The 16,120-nt window shown below is 40.0% G+C and overlaps 1 protein-coding gene across 1 annotated transcript in view; it reads left to right on the forward strand.

The window, feature by feature from the left end:
* The window catches only part of LOC134815789 (limb region 1 protein homolog), a 103,680-nt gene that overhangs the window by 71,829 nt on the left and 15,731 nt on the right, over window positions 1–16,120 (forward strand). The window lies entirely within an intron of this gene.

Below are 16,120 nucleotides of genomic sequence, written 5' to 3' on the forward strand. Positions count from 1 at the left end.
TAACTTGGATCAAATTAGAGTCTCATAAAATAGCTTGTGGAGAGGGTGGGAGAACAAAATGCAGCCACCTATAAATTGCTAAAGTGCCCAGATGAGATTAAGCTTTCTAATCTCAGACAACTGATTTTAATGGTTCCATCTTCGGCAAGAGTTTGCAAGGCATGTGGACTAAGTGGGTCGAGAGTACTAAGTGGGTTGAAAATTTTCAACTGAACTCAATGAAACAAGAAATTTCAATGAAACAAGAAATTTAATTTTAGCACATTTTACAGAATAAAAAGATGTAAAACAATTCATAAAATATAATGCCCATTTGGTGTAAAGATAATGACATCAAGAAAATGAGGCAATCGACTGAGTAGGATGGGTTGAAGGGAAGTAAAGTGACAAGGAATTGAGTGATGTAATAATGATCTTTATTATAGGTCACCTATGGAAATATGTTCAAGATAGCGAAAAGCAGTGATCAGTGATGCTGTTATCAATGAAACTAATAAATCAATCAATGAAACTAATAAATCAATGTTTTAGCTCATTTTACAAAGTCAAATATTTAAAACAATTAAAATTGTATAGTGCTCAATTTGTAAATGACTAGTTGATCTTTGCTATTGGAAGTTTGTCAAGGACTGGCAGCTAGCGGGGCAAGGAATGCACGGGCTTAGGGGCTTTTGTGCACACCAGAACACTAGCTCGGTAGATTTTTGGAAACTAGAAGGACTGAAAACTAAAATTGTTTTTGATGGAGGCTGAGGCATGTTTTTGAGAGGGACGGTATAATAGCTTGTGGTAACAACTGGCCTTTACTTTAATAGGATGAAGTTTTAGTTTTAGGACAGGAAGAAGGCATTAAGAAGATTTGCTCTTTGTTTACAAGGCAGAATATAAGCTATGTTGGTTATAATATGTATCAATATCTAGATCTTCGTTTATCAATTTTCACTAAATGGGTTTAAAATTTTAATAGGGAGGGAAATTCATCAACTTTATTAAGTACCTATCAAAAATAAATCTTATATCAATGTAATATATTAAAAATCATAATCCTAAGTCTAATAATAAATCTGTTAAAAACACTTTCTCACTACACTGCGCTCACACACGTTAGTAAGACAAAGGAAAATGCACACCCAGCTAATTTTCAATTTCAAGATAATCATTTTGGATGTGTGGACCCTAGGGTAGACTTAATGTCAAAATTTAGATTAGAGCATTCGAAATCTTTGTTTGTCCAATCAAGATCAGCATGGTTATGCTGGTTGACGAGCAGTGATTGCTTCATCCTAGACTTCAGGCAGGCCACACTTAGACAGTAGTCACGTATACCATCACTATCATCTCTTAAGATAGACCAGGATGGTTGGTCGCTGGTGGAAATCGTTATTGTGGATTAAATTTGTGTTTGACTGAAAGGAAAGACTGTCATAATATCATGGATCAGATTGGTTCCACCAGCATTTAGTAGTACAAATCATTCCCCTGAGCAACGTTTCCCGCTCATTGAGCCAGGTGAGAATGAGTGCTGGTGAATATGAATGTAAGTATGGGGTACTCTAATTGCTGCTATAAAAGCTTAAATTTATTTTATTTATGATCTAGGGAGTAGCTAAGGATCCATTGGATCTATGTGATCTCCTCAGTCAACTCAGTCGAATGATAGGAAACTTGATTGAGGGTTAAATGAGGAGGGGTACCTGTTAAAGTTCAAGAAACTTCCTAGGATCTGGAGGTATATCGAAAGAGTGCAAGCAATTTGTCAACAGATTACCAGATCTCATAGCCAGAAAGAGGAATACAGAAAGGAGGTACTGTGATGTAGTAAGGAATGTAAGAACGAGGATAAGATTTGCTATGCTAAGAACAACTTTTAGCTTATCGCTCTTCGTGGGTACAGATGAAAAAAGATTGACATCAAATATGAGACCCCTCTATCAGAAGTCTCGTACAACCTCATCCTTTACTTATTTACCTCATCCTTTACTTCACCTACAACCTTTTTTTGATAAACATTAACATCACATTTCACGTTTGCTCCCTAGCAAAATAAATAATAAAAATATTTAATATTTTCCAGAAAGTTTTTAACTGTCAATATGAGTAAATAATTAAAAGCACATTTGATCCAACTAGATTTACAAAATCTCGTTTGGCAGCGCACTTGGCACTATCAACTTGTGTGCGGCAGGACTGCCACAGCGTGAGGCAAGTTATGCAATATGCACTGCACTGAAATCAAAGAACAATTTTTATTTTATATATGCTATTCGTAGGATGAGCGAGGAATAAATAAAAATAAATGATTATCACGCACATAATATGTTGCGTTGCTCTAGCCAAAGCCTTTTTGATTGTAGAAGCACGCGCGCGTAGTACTCAAATGCGCATGATTAGGCGAAAGCGCTGCGCATGTGCTTTTGACCATTGTTAATGATCTGGCCCGGTGCGCGCTACTTCGTAGCTCGTGCCATCGAGAAGAAAGCGGCGCGCGCTACTTTGAAGAAATTTAGACGAGTAACATCCGTCAAATGTGCTTTTGCGCCACTGCGGGCGCGCTTGTTTCACAAGTAAAGGGAGGCGGGCGCGCGCCACTGCAAGTGCAAGGGCTCTGGATAGATAAAATATATGCTTAAAGAGTGACGGGAAAGAAGCACGTTTTAAAAGAAAAAAAGAAAAAAAGGGGGGACCCCTTGTAGTATATAGCTGGGACACCTCACAGCAAGTAGACCAAAGTGGCTATTGCTGTGAGGTGTTCAAGCTACATGGGTTTGGGGTCCCCCCTTTTTTTTCTTTTTTTTTCCAAAGTATGAGTAATTCGTGATGAATATTTTCTTGAGAATTTTTTTAGATGATAGAGAAACTGGCTCTGCCCTGTCTCACTAAATTCAACCACCTGCCATGAAAAATAACAACAACCAAATAAAGTTTAATGAATGAGGTGCTAGGTGGCCTAGTGGTTAGAGTATCTGCCTTCTGCGCAGAATGTTCAGGGTTCGAATTCTAGTGTCACCTAGTCTAGGGAGTAGCTAAGGATCCATTGGATCTATGCGATCTCCTCTGTCGACTCAGCCGAATGATAGGAAACTTAATAAAAAGTTCAAGAAACTTCCTAGGATACCCCTTCAGTGCATACAGAAAACATAGTGCTATTAACTATTATTATTAAATGATTATATACGATCAACAAAGAATATTTCCTCAAGTTTACTTCTAGTTACCTAATTCGTGGTTCAAGCTCTTATTTTATTTAAGGTTAAAGGAATGTAAAATAAAACTTATTGTTTCAATAATGATTTCACTTCTATTTAGTATTTCTAGAAAACTCATTATTTCGCTGTTTTCTCAATTCTACATTCATTACTGTTTGTGTAGTAAGTTGATTAATGAAACAAATTTTACTGAAAGGACTTTTACAAGGTTCTAAGGGGTGCCGTAAGTTTACACGTTGCCTTAACAGCTGATTGTTTTGACTTTTGCTGGCTGTTTGTTTTAACGTTTGCTGAGTATGGGTGACAACAACAAGAGTAACAAGAGAGCCTCATCTATCACCAATATGTCTCGGATTCCTTCCCCTGCGGACAAAAAGGCAAAGTCCCGAATCAAGAACAACACTCCAGGACCAGAGGCGAAGGGAAAGGATGTATCTTGTGAAACTATTGTTGTAGACAGTGATGTAACACCCCCAAAGTTTGACAGTTCACACAGGGACAAGACGAAATGTCCATGTAGTAAGTCAATATCGTCATGGAAGATTGACTGTGTAAAGTGCAAGCAATATTGGCACATAGACTGTCTAACTATGAATGGACTCAACCAGAAAAATGTCAACAGCATGACCAATTGGCACTGCCCTTTTTGTTTGGTTTCACCAATCCCCACATTCGAAACTGCTGAAGATGTGTGTTATGTGTGTAGGAACACTCTGACACTTCAAAAATCTAACAGTCAGTGTGAGACTGCTATTGCCACAGAGAAGCTTAATACCATCACAGCTTTTGGTGAAAAGCTTGCAAAGGTTGACTTTGACAGTCTAAACGACAGCATTGCTGCCATCCAGAACCTTGACCTCCATATCAAGCACCTACTGGTAAGTGACAAGGGCACTGCTCCAGCATGGGTTGAAGTGATGGAAGGAGATCTAAAGCAGCTGAAAACTTCAGTTGACTCTACACTCGGAAAGGTTTCTGAGTCTGATAGTGGCCTAACAGAACAGATTAAAGTGTTGAACAAGCAACTGCAGGACTTTTCTACTCCTCAAGTAAGTGCTCAATCTTCCTCCAAGACCAACGATCTCATGGAAAAAATAGAGAAGAATCTGCAGGAGCTAAATTCCAAGCAGTCTCTGGAGACGAATCAGGAGCTAACAGCCATTAGACAGTCTTTGAACACTCTTGAGCAAAATTCTTTGGCTTCTTCTGACCATTTAAATGCCCAACTTACCAATTCTTCACTTGCCCCTGGCCCAGACCTAACAGCTAATGAGCATCTCAAATCAAGAGAAGAACCAGTTGTAGGCGCTATAGAAGAGTTTATCACCACAGAAGAGCAGGATCTTCTCCTCCTTGCCTGTCAATCACTTGACGAGGATTTTGTTGTGGAAGGAGCTCGTGCTGTGTATTCTCTGGGAGAACCATACAAGTATAATGGCTCCAAGTCACCCAATGGTCAGCTAGAGTCAACCAGCTTCTCCAAACTGATGGACAAAATCAATGGGGCATTCTGTAGTGGTGAGAAACCGAAGATCAATAGTCTGCTGATCAACCGCTTCAAAGAGGATGGCTCCCTACCAAAACATTCGGATGATGAAGCCACCATCCACCCCGAATCCGAAATTTTCACTGTGTCCATCGGAGGCCAGTGCAGCATCAAATTCTTTGACAAGAAGACGGATGATATAGTCCTTGACCACCCATGTGTTCCAAGATCCATGTATCGCATGACACGAAGTAGCCAAGAGTATTACAGCCACTGTATCATGGATGGGGCAATAACTGGTGGGGTCAGATACAGCCTAACTTTTCGTTCAGTTAGCTTCAGGAACAAGAACTCTACGTGCATCATAGGAGACAGTCATACAGGGGGGCTTAAGTTTGGGTCAGATGCCAGGAAATCGTTTGGACAATGGTTCCCTGGGAGGCAATATTTTGCACCAGTGGTTGACCAGATTGACCCATATGTCACATGTGGTTATCGTAACGTTGTTTTGATGTGTGCGATTAATGATCTTAAAAAACCTGAGATCAAGAATACAGCTGATATTAAACGAAATGTATTTATTCCCTTTATTAAAAAGATTGAGAAAATTCATGCTATTAACCCTAAGGCACATGTATATGTTTGTCCAGCCCTGCCTACAAAGCTTGCTGAACTGAATAGAAAAGTTGTTTGCTTTAACCGCCTTATTCTGACAGAGCTGATCCCTTCAAATTTTGGTGTGACTTACGTTGATGGGTTCGGTGGGTTCTGTGATGATGCTGGGCTTCTTAGCCAACAGTTCTCCAGAAACATCGGCCGAGACCAGCGACCAGATTATCTCCACCTTAACTGGAGGGGTACAGCTAAACTAGGCACTTTGATTCGTAACACAGTGCTTCTTAGAATGAATGGAGGAGTTGATAGAAGGAAAAGGAGAACAGACGAGGTTGATGGACGCTCATATCGGAACGTGTTGAGTGGGACGGGTTCTACTACTGCTGCTGAGTCTCGACACCAGGATGGTTACCAGCCATTCTGACTCCCCTGAGTAAAGAGGTATGCCTAGTCTGTGCGAAGTTCATTAACGTAGGACAATTCATTGTTGAATGCTGTGAATGCGACTGCCCAATGCACCATAAGTGCTATACCAAATCCATTAACAATGACACATTATCTGACGATTTTTACTGTCCCAAGTGCGTACATTTAGCAGTTATTCGTTACAATCCATTTCGACTTGCATGCACTAATTTAAGTGATATTGAAAGTAGTGAAGTGGATGACACTATCATAAAAGTAGATCAAATACTAAATAACTGCGTATCGTACAATGTCAAGGAATTCAACAAAGCACTAGATAATCAAATGAATGAATTTTCATCGCTTCTCTTCCAAAACATCGACGGCAATAAGTCAAATTTCGACACTTTCGCTATTGAATCCCATAGGCTCACCAAGAAATTCTCGATCATAGCCTTAGCGGAAACAAATGAAGGTCCTGAATCCAGCAGTTTGTATCAATTAACTGGATACAACAGTTTCTACCAAAACACAATACCAGATAAAAAAAAGGGCACTGGAGTGGCTCTCTATGTTTGTGACACTCTTAGTGCCAGAGTAAACGGCAATGTATCCCATATCACTGAACATTTAGAAACTCTTTTTGTGGCCGTAAGTAGTACAACTTCCCCAGTAACAGTTGGTGTAATGTACCGTCCTCCAAGTGGTAATGTCAATGTTGCACTATCTGAACTCTCTGACATCCTTGACAGTCTCCCCAAGTGTAGTTACCTAGCGGGTGATTTTAACATTGATTTACACGATAAGAATAGCACAATCGTACAACGCTATGAAGAAATACTATTAAGTAAAGGATTTTTCCCCCTAATTTCGTTAGCAACACATGAGAAACCAGGCTGCAAAGCATCCTGTATTGATAACATAATAACTAACGACGTAGAGAGTATAGTAGCTTCTGGAATACTGACTGACCGTATATCACACCACTCACCCATCTTCCAAATCTTTGATAGAAACTTGGACTCTAGCAGAATTGACCTGAAATACAAACAGTATTATGATTACAACAAACCGAATGTAAAAGCTTTTTTACAGACTCTGGAACATGATCTCAATAATAATGTTATCGACAATTTTACAACATTTCACGACATATTTAAGGACTGTATAGATAGAACTTGTAAGTTAGAAACCCCTAAATGCTCTAAAAGAACAGCACTGAACAACCCATGGATTACACCAGACCTTGTGGGCAAAATTTCATATCAGCACGAACTTTACGATAAATGGGTAAAGGTCAGAAAAGTTAAATGTAAATTTGGGGAAATTGAAAATAAAGGGGGGACATGCCAATGCCCAATATGTTGCTCAAAACGTGACAAGTATAAAAAATACAGTGACTGCAGGCGGAAGGTCAAAAAAGATCGCCGCAATGCTCAATCTAAGTTCTATGGTGGAAAATTTGCAGAGTTGCACGGAAACAGTAAAAAGACGTGGGAATTAATTAACCAAATACGGGGTAAACGAAAACGACAAACCAAACCTCTATTTACTATCAATAATGAAAAAATTACTAATCGTAGGGTAATAGCTAATGAGTTTAATAAGTACTTTGTCTCCCTAGCTTCTAATCTTAACGAGGCATACAATGAAATCGGCGAACTATTAATTAATGGCATCCCCAGTATCTATGACTACCTACCAAAATCCAACACGACCAGTATTTACATGCATGATTGTACAATCGATGAAGTATGTAAAATAATATCAGAATTGAAAAATGGCAAATCGTCTGATATCCCAATACATGTTGTAAAAGCGTCATCCAGAATTATCGCCCCCCTATTATCTGTACTATACAATGAATGTTTGAAGGAGGGAATATTCCCGGACGATTTAAAGATTGGCAGGATCAGTCCCATATACAAGAAAGAAAATGAAGAATTACTTGAAAACTATAGACCAGTCTCTACCTTAGCCGTATTTGGTAAGTTATTCGAGAAAATTATATATAGTAGGCTATACAGCTTTTTCCAGTCACAAAATATGATCTATGAAAATCAGTATGGATTCCGTAAAAATCACTCTACTAGTCATGCCCTGAATTTCTCAGTGAATTATATAGAATCATGCCTTAATAAAAAGCAGCACGTGCTCGGAATATTCATTGATCTAAGCAAAGCATTCGATACCATCTCAGCTGACAAATTACTGAGTAAGCTAGATAATTACGGAATTCGAGGCAATGCCAACAAACTCATTGCTAGTTATCTCTCTAATAGATATCAATACGTCTCGGTCCTAGGAGAAGAGTCTGACAAGCTTCCAGTTCTCTTTGGAGTACCCCAGGGATCTTGTCTTGGTCCGTTACTATTTATTATTTATATCAACGACCTATATAGGGCAACTGAACTAGGCAAGTTCATTCTATTTGCTGACGATACAAATATATTTGTCGCGGATGAATGTAAGATAAAGTTATATGAACGAGCAAACCAAATTCTCAAACTGGTACAACTGTATATGAAATGTAATCTCCTGCATATTAACATTAAGAAATGCTGTTACATTCACTTTAAACCAACGAATAGAAAAAGCAAGGTAGAACATAATGAAGAAGAACACGTACTTACTCTAAACAATGTAGTAATAAAGCAAGTCAAAAAGGTGAAGTTTCTTGGTGTTATTATTGATGATCAGCTTAAATGGGATGCTCATATACGGTCGCTCAACACAAAGCTGAAATGTGAAAGTGGGAAAATTTGTAGAATACGGCACATTATTCCAGAAAAACTCTACAAAGAACTGTACTACACACTATTTGAATCACACTTGCGATTTGGGATATCAGTATGGGGTGGCCTTAGTAACAACAGGCTTGAACCAATATTTATCACTCAGAAGAAATGTGTTAGAATACTATTTGGTAACCGAGAGGCGTACTTAGAAAAGTTTAGAACTTGTGCTAGAACACGAAGTAAAGACAAGCAAAAATTAGGAAGCGACTTCTATGAAAAACAGCACACAAAACCGCTATTTAAGAAAAATGGTTTACTAACCATACACAGTTTGTTCAAACACACATGTTTATTGGAAATGTTCAAAATCAATAAATTAGAATCCCCAGTCCCACTCCTAAATCTATTTAACAGATCATCAAGACGTGCTGATCGATTCATCACTCCAACCCCATCCACCTCCTTCATATATCAATCGACAAAAATGTGGAACGATTGTAGAAACACTGCTAGCAATATCAACTTCTCTACATCAACGAACCTTGTGAAATCCACAATAAAAAAGGAGTTACTCGGCATGCAGTCCAGGTACGACGAAATAGATTGGTGTGAACTGAACTTCGATTCCAACGAACTGAAATTCTAATGTCTACTCAATGAAGATATGCTGAGCGCTAAAGCCGATTGAAATGTTAATGTCTAAAGTATAAAATTTCGGCGGTCACGCCGCGCATTTTGCGCGCTGTGCCGCTATTTTTGGCCCATCTTATCAGATATTATTTACAATGTACTCGCACAGTACATGCAGGGCATGCCTCAAGATCATATTAGTGTAGGAATCATTATGTTTTCAACAATTCATTATATGTCGAATTCAGCAGTGGGTCCTCTCTTCGTCCGGTTTGTGTGTTTGTCGCCTGTCTGGACTCTCGTAGTCATGTAATTTTTAATTTTTAATTTCTAATTTGTTATTTTAATTTTAATTTTAATTTTTCAATTTTCTAAATGTGTGTTCTGCTCCGGGACTCGATTACCGTATCGGCTTTCTTGAGACTGTAAATTTGGAAAGCCAACTATGCGGGGCGCCTGCCCACCGGCACTGAAGAGTGATCAAAGAATTAACTAAAATTTCCTAATATAACGATTGAATATAGAGTTGTTTAACCGGCGCGGCCATGGGTGTGTGGCCTAGCTTTGGCTGCACACCTATGACTGCGCTGTTGCTGGTGGACAGGCGCAGTTTTTGTTGTGCAGTAGTGTTGCAAGAGAATAAAACCAACTTATTATGTACTAAATGGAATCAAGAATATTATTGACTATATTTGATAACGATGAATTGTAAATTTCGATCAATTTATATTTTTCGGTCTCCAATTATTGAACTGCGGAAGCTGGTTGCCTCAACAATGTTGACTATGCATGGTATGACTGAATTGTAAAAACGTGATAATTGAACGAAAAATAAATGATGAACATGATTCAAAAACTGTAAACCACCAAATGAATTATCGCTTAAATTTAAATAAGTATTTAAACAAAAACCACCATGTGCCGTTAAGCAGCAGGGCGCGGCTCATCTGGGCCACAGCAAATCGGCGAAAATGGGTTCGAAAAAGCCACTATTGGCACTCGAGTCCTTGATCTTTCCGATGGTTCACTGGGGCTTTTGAGCTGCCGTCCTTCAGCTTCTGTAAACTGAAATTACTACCAATCCAAGTTGAAGCAATCAGCCGACGCGCGGCTTTTATGGTTATATATGATATGTTTAATCTGTAATAAAGATCAAAATTCAAATTTGTTTCTCTATAGAAAAAATAGATTATTATATTGAGACTTTGGGCGGCCAAAAAACTCCTGTTCTGAAAGTTGTCCTCTGTACAATGGTAATGTCTATCTGAAACTGGACTATCTATCCGGTGTGAAGGAATTTAATGGAATGCTTGACAAAGCCTATAATCTTGCCAAGAAACACCAGTGCTCAGGAATTATTACCATGGGCAAGGGTCGACCGAGTCCTCGGCCTCGGCCTCGGTTTTACCGAGGAATGGCGATTTTTCCTCGGCCTCGGCCTCGGCCTCGGTCAGGAGGACAATTCCTCGGTTCGCCTCGGCCTCGGTCAAAAATAGATTCGAAATTCCTCGGCCTCGGCGAAATTTGACGATTTTACCGAGGATTTGACCGAGGATTTTTGTAAGGTTTGTGAGGTTAATGTAAACGAATTTGTAAAATTGAAAATAAAACGACCAATTGACCAGGACACAAAACTAAAAATATCATAGTCTAAGATTCATCGTCTGATGAAATGACAATATCTGAGCACTCTGAATCAGAATAATCTTCTGTGCACAGCTCAGAAGAAGGGGGACAGTCCTCTTTATTTGGGGCTTCAAATTCATTTGGACAGGGGCCGAAGTTGTCCCCAAATGTTCCGATGTTCTTTTTGAGAAACAAGCACCCCTCAAAGTTTGTTGGCTTAAGGCTGAGGCGATTTAACTTCAGGATGTGCCCTGCTGTAGAAAACAATCTCTCTGGTGCTGCTGAGCTCGCCGGCGCAGATAGATATTTCCTTGAACGCTCAGCAAGGTTCGGATAGGGGTGGGCGACAATTGACCCCCCGACAATTGACCCCCCGACAATTGACCCCCGACAATTTACCCCCCGACAATTGACCCACGGCTGACCTTGACCCTGACCCAGGACCCAGGACCCAAGACCCAGGACCCAGGACCCAGGACCCTGACCCTGACCCTGACCCTGACCCTGACCCTGACCCTGACCCTGGCCCTGACCCTGACCCTGACCCTAACCCTGACCCTGACCCAGGACCCTAACCGTAACCCTAACCCTAACCCTAACCCTGACCCAGGACCCTAACCCTAACCCTAACCCTAACCCTAACCCTAACCCTAACCCTGACCCAGGACCCGATCAATTGACCCCAGTGTAATTACATGGGGGTCAATTGTCGGGGGGTCAATTGTCGTACTAAACCCTAGATTTCGCGACAATTGACCCCAGTGTAATTACATAGGGGTCAATTGTCGGGGGGTCAATTGTCGGGGGTCAATTGTCGGGGGGTCAATTGTCGCGGTACCTCGGATAGCTCTGCTTATTAGCATGCCCACTCCTGACTCTTGGCGAACTTGCCCCTTCATAATGATTGTAACGTGTGTACACAGTATAGTACACAGTACAATCTGATTAGGTACAGTGCGCTTTTCCTAATAAACAATGCCCTTTTTCCCAACAATTTTTCTGCCAAAATTCCTCGGCCTCGGCCTCGGTCAAAATTTGCACTCCTCGGCCTCGGCCTCGGCCTCGGTCAAAAAAAGAAACCTCGGTTGTCCTCGGCCTCGGTCTTAACTAACTGTATTTTCCTCGGCCTCGGCCTCGGTCGAAAATCCTGCCCTCGGTCGACCCCTGACCATGGGGGACTTTAATGCTCGCCACATTATCTGGAATGACTCAGTCAATAACAAATATGGTAAGTGCCTTGAGGAATGTCTAGACTGGTCAAAGTTTAGTGTTCATGCTCCTTCATCTAGGACCTTTCTATCAAAAAATGGTAGCAGCCTCATTGATTTCTTCATTACATCGAATGACCTAGACTACAATCTGGGCACTCCTTTCACTGATGACAAAGCCATTCTGTACAGTGGAGCCCCAGTAAGGGGTCATGTTCCTGTGACAATAACTATCAACCCCAGATGTCCCAGAGGTGCCAAAAAATCGGAAAAGAAACTGGATCTATCCTCCATGAACTGGGACGACTGGACTAGTGATATAGAACATACACTTTCTGCAGAAGCAACCGAATCCTTAGCTTTTGACAACAGTATTGACAACTTATGGAAGCTAATTGAAGATACAATAAATGAAGCTACAAAAGCAAACTGCTCACTAAAGCTGGTAACAAAACACAGTAAGCCCTATTGGACAAAAGAGCTGTCATCTAAATCAAAAGAACTAAGGGATGCGCTTGGAACCTACCTGACCAGAAACACAGATGTAGCCTTTGAGAGGTTTCAAGCAGCAAAAGAAATCTTTGAGGAAACAAGGAAACAAGCATGTCAGCAGTTTATAGTGAACAAGACCCAAAATCTAAATGTAGCTCAAGCAAACAAATTCTGGAAAGACTTCAACAGACTTTTTAAGCCTCCAACTGACCAACAAGTGGAAGCTCTGGTTATTGAGGATGGGACAGTCATGACAGAGAATAAAGAAATAGAAAAAGAGTTGTTTGAGACATTCTTCATGGGTAAGCACATTGTAGAAAACATAGATAAATTTGATCAGAACTTCTATAATGAAACCAACAAACTATACTCAGAAATCAAAGAGGATGGATTTCAGCCATTTGCTGATTCCATGGATAACTTTCAACACAGCTCAAAGCTTTACTGCCCAGTTACACACGGGGAAATCCTTGGTATAATTAAGGGAAATAAATCCACAGCAGGAAGTTTCGACAACTGCCAAGTTCATCCATCTATGCTCAAACACCTTGGTCCAAACGCATTGCATGCCCTGAGTATACTTTTTAGCCTCTGCCTGAGAAATGGAAAATGGGTTTGGAATGCTTCTAACATAATATTTCTGAAAAAAGAAGGAAAGAGCAGTTATGCAAAGCCTGGTTCTTACAGACCAATCTCAATCTCTTCATATATAGGCAAACTCTTTGAACGGATTCTTGCATGCCGGCTGGAAACATATCTTTTCACTATAGGACTCATTGATAGCAACCAAGAAGGCTTCTCAAAAGGTAGAAACACTATAAGGTATCTGCACAGGCTAACAGCTGGAATTAAAGGAGACATGATAAAAAAACTGACCGTTCTCTGCCTATTCATTGACTTCGAAAAAGCATTTGACTCGGTGTGGAAACAAGGCCTGATAGTGAAACTATGGAAGGTTGGTGACTGGTGTGCATGGATGCTACCTAAGAACAATTGATAGTTTCCTCTTTGGGAGGACGGTAAGCCTCCTCCTTAATGGTTTCATTGGTCCTGTTAGGATGTGCCTCGATTATGGGCTGCCACAAGGCTCTGTTCTGTCACCAATCCTTTTCAAATTTTATGTGTTCGACATGGAGACCCTGTGTCAACTGTATGAGCAGATTCAGGCCTTCAAATTTGCAGATGATGGAACCATCAAAGTGACTGGAAAAGATCTTGAAGAATGTCTCTTTTACCTAGAGCTGGCAATGGGATTCATAGGGGAATGGACTTCTCAATGGAGGATGGTCATAAACTGTAATGTGAATAAAACAGAAGTTATATGTTTCCAATGCCAAGATGCTTCAGCTGTTCCCAAATCCTTTGATCTATGTGGAAACACCATCTATCTCACAGATAACAGCAAAGTACTTGGTATAACACTTGACAGTAAGTTGAACTTCAAGCAGCACAGCCAGGATGTATACAACAAGCTAATCTACCGCTGGGTTTGTCTGAGCAGGTATACAAACCGTAACTGGGGGATGAACCAAAAGGTCCTAGTGAGGTTGGCCAAAACTGTGATGTTTTCCTCCCTCTTCTATGGCTCGTTTATCTGGCAAACTAATGCCAACATGCTGGAACTGAACAAACTTTGGTACAAGGTTGCAAAATCTGCTGTGGGAGCAGTCTTCAATGTTCAAAATGCCATACTAGAGGTCATCTTGGGAATACCCCCACTCCGGGTTACAAACAGAATAATATCGGTGAAGCACTACCTGAAGGTATTCAGTAGTATACATATCGATGTACACCATGACTTCATATGCAGAGAGATAGAATCTGGAAACACAAAAATTCTGGGCCAGATGCGGGATGTGCTGAAATTTCTAAAGTGGAAGGTAGAAGTACATGCTGACTCTGTTCTGCCAGGTGATGCAATAATAATTGGACTGAATGATGCCTCGAAATTGTTCGAGCTCTCTAGGAAAGCCTGCCATTACACCAAGGTCTCTATCAAACAATTCACTGAATTCGTATGGCAGGAATCTATTAAGAACCAGTTACAAATGGAGGGCTGGTCTCAAATTCCCATGGTGTCTACCACCCCCCTGAAGTTCCCTCATCATACTAGCAGAGAAACTGAGGTTCTAGTCATGAGCTTGTTTTACAAAAACAATCTTCTAAACTCATTTCTTTTTATCCTTGACAGACTGAAATGGCCATCTCCCTATTGCTCCTGTGGTCATGAAGAACAAACTGCAATTCATATACTGACTAGTTGTGGTCATGTTGACGAAGACCTTAGGGACCAAGCCTCATATCTTCTCAGTGTTGGTAACGAGGTCTCCAGTCTGGAAGATCTGGGTACTCCACACTTAGCGATCCTAAACTGCTCCAGAGATCCAAAGTTCATCCAAATCTGCAGTGAATGTGTGAATAATGATGACCTCAAGCTAAGAAGGAAGATCTGTATTTCTACAGGGCCCACCCACGCCTAGCTGGGAAGTCTAGTCCCTACATTAGACGGCCAATGCTCTATCCATTGGTATGTACGCGGCCTTACCCAGGCCTGTAATAAATGGGGAGTCCCTCTTAGGACGACCAGTGCTAGACACTGTTTACTACTGACTAGATGGAAACCTACTTTACTCTTTGGATTGGTAGAACCTGTCTGGTTACATGAACATTGGAGCTAGTTTTATATTAACTCATGTATGATATTATTGTCGACTTAGACTGCTTGGATGTATCACATCTCAACCATTGTTGGGTGTGTTACTTTGTTTTTGGGCTTCACTTTTAAGCTTTATTGATTTTATCTATAAAATTGCATCTCCATTGATATTTATGTAACTCGAAAAACTTTTTCTACTAAAAACGTTTTCGATCAGGAATCGTCTTTAAATTACTTTGGGGAATATTTTGACTTGATATAACGACGTCGTCGTAATGACACAAGTGACTGATCAACCACTTTATTTGATAGTGTTTTTAAAAATAAAGTATTTATATTTTTAACTTGGGGTGTAAATATTTTAAGGGTTTTTATTTTTTAAATTTCAGATCTTTCATACTATTTGTTACTAAAATGCTCATTGTAGCCTATAATATTTAGATTTTCATCATCATCATGTCCTCTGTACTTGTTTCACTGACCCACGCTTTTTAGCATTTATACATTTCGGCCCATTTTATATGTTTGTTCGATTTGCTGTACATTTGTATAGTTGCTATTTTGTATTAGTTTCAAATCAAATCATATAATAGTAAAACCCTAATTTACTGCAAACCCTAATTTACCAGAGCCATTTCCTCTCCCTAAACAAGGTTTAACATGCATAATTATAATGTAAACGAACAAAATCCTGATTTCCTTTCCTCTTAACTCTGCGGTAAATTTGGTTTTTACTGTATCATATTATTGTATGCACCCTTTGAAAGAACATTCTTTGACATAAGGGTCACACATCCTAACTGTGACACAAACACATTTAAGACGCTAGATAAGATCTATAAAGATCACGAGAAAGAAAAGAAAGATTTGTATGAAGAGAGAGTACTTCAGTCAGAGAAAGGATCCTTTGTCCCTCTAGTCTTCACAACCTCTGGAGGTATGGGACCGCTATGCACTGTATTTGTAGATCGTGTCTCTGAGATGATAGCTGACCATAAAAAAAGAAGCCAAGAGCCAAGTCAAAAATCATATCAGAACACGATTCAGATTTGATCTGT

Source organism: Bolinopsis microptera, chromosome 5 (assembly GCF_026151205.1).
Source record: "Bolinopsis microptera isolate Bmic1 chromosome 5, MBARI_Bmic_1.0, whole genome shotgun sequence".
In the NCBI taxonomy this organism is placed as follows: domain Eukaryota; kingdom Metazoa; phylum Ctenophora; class Tentaculata; order Lobata; family Bolinopsidae; genus Bolinopsis; species Bolinopsis microptera.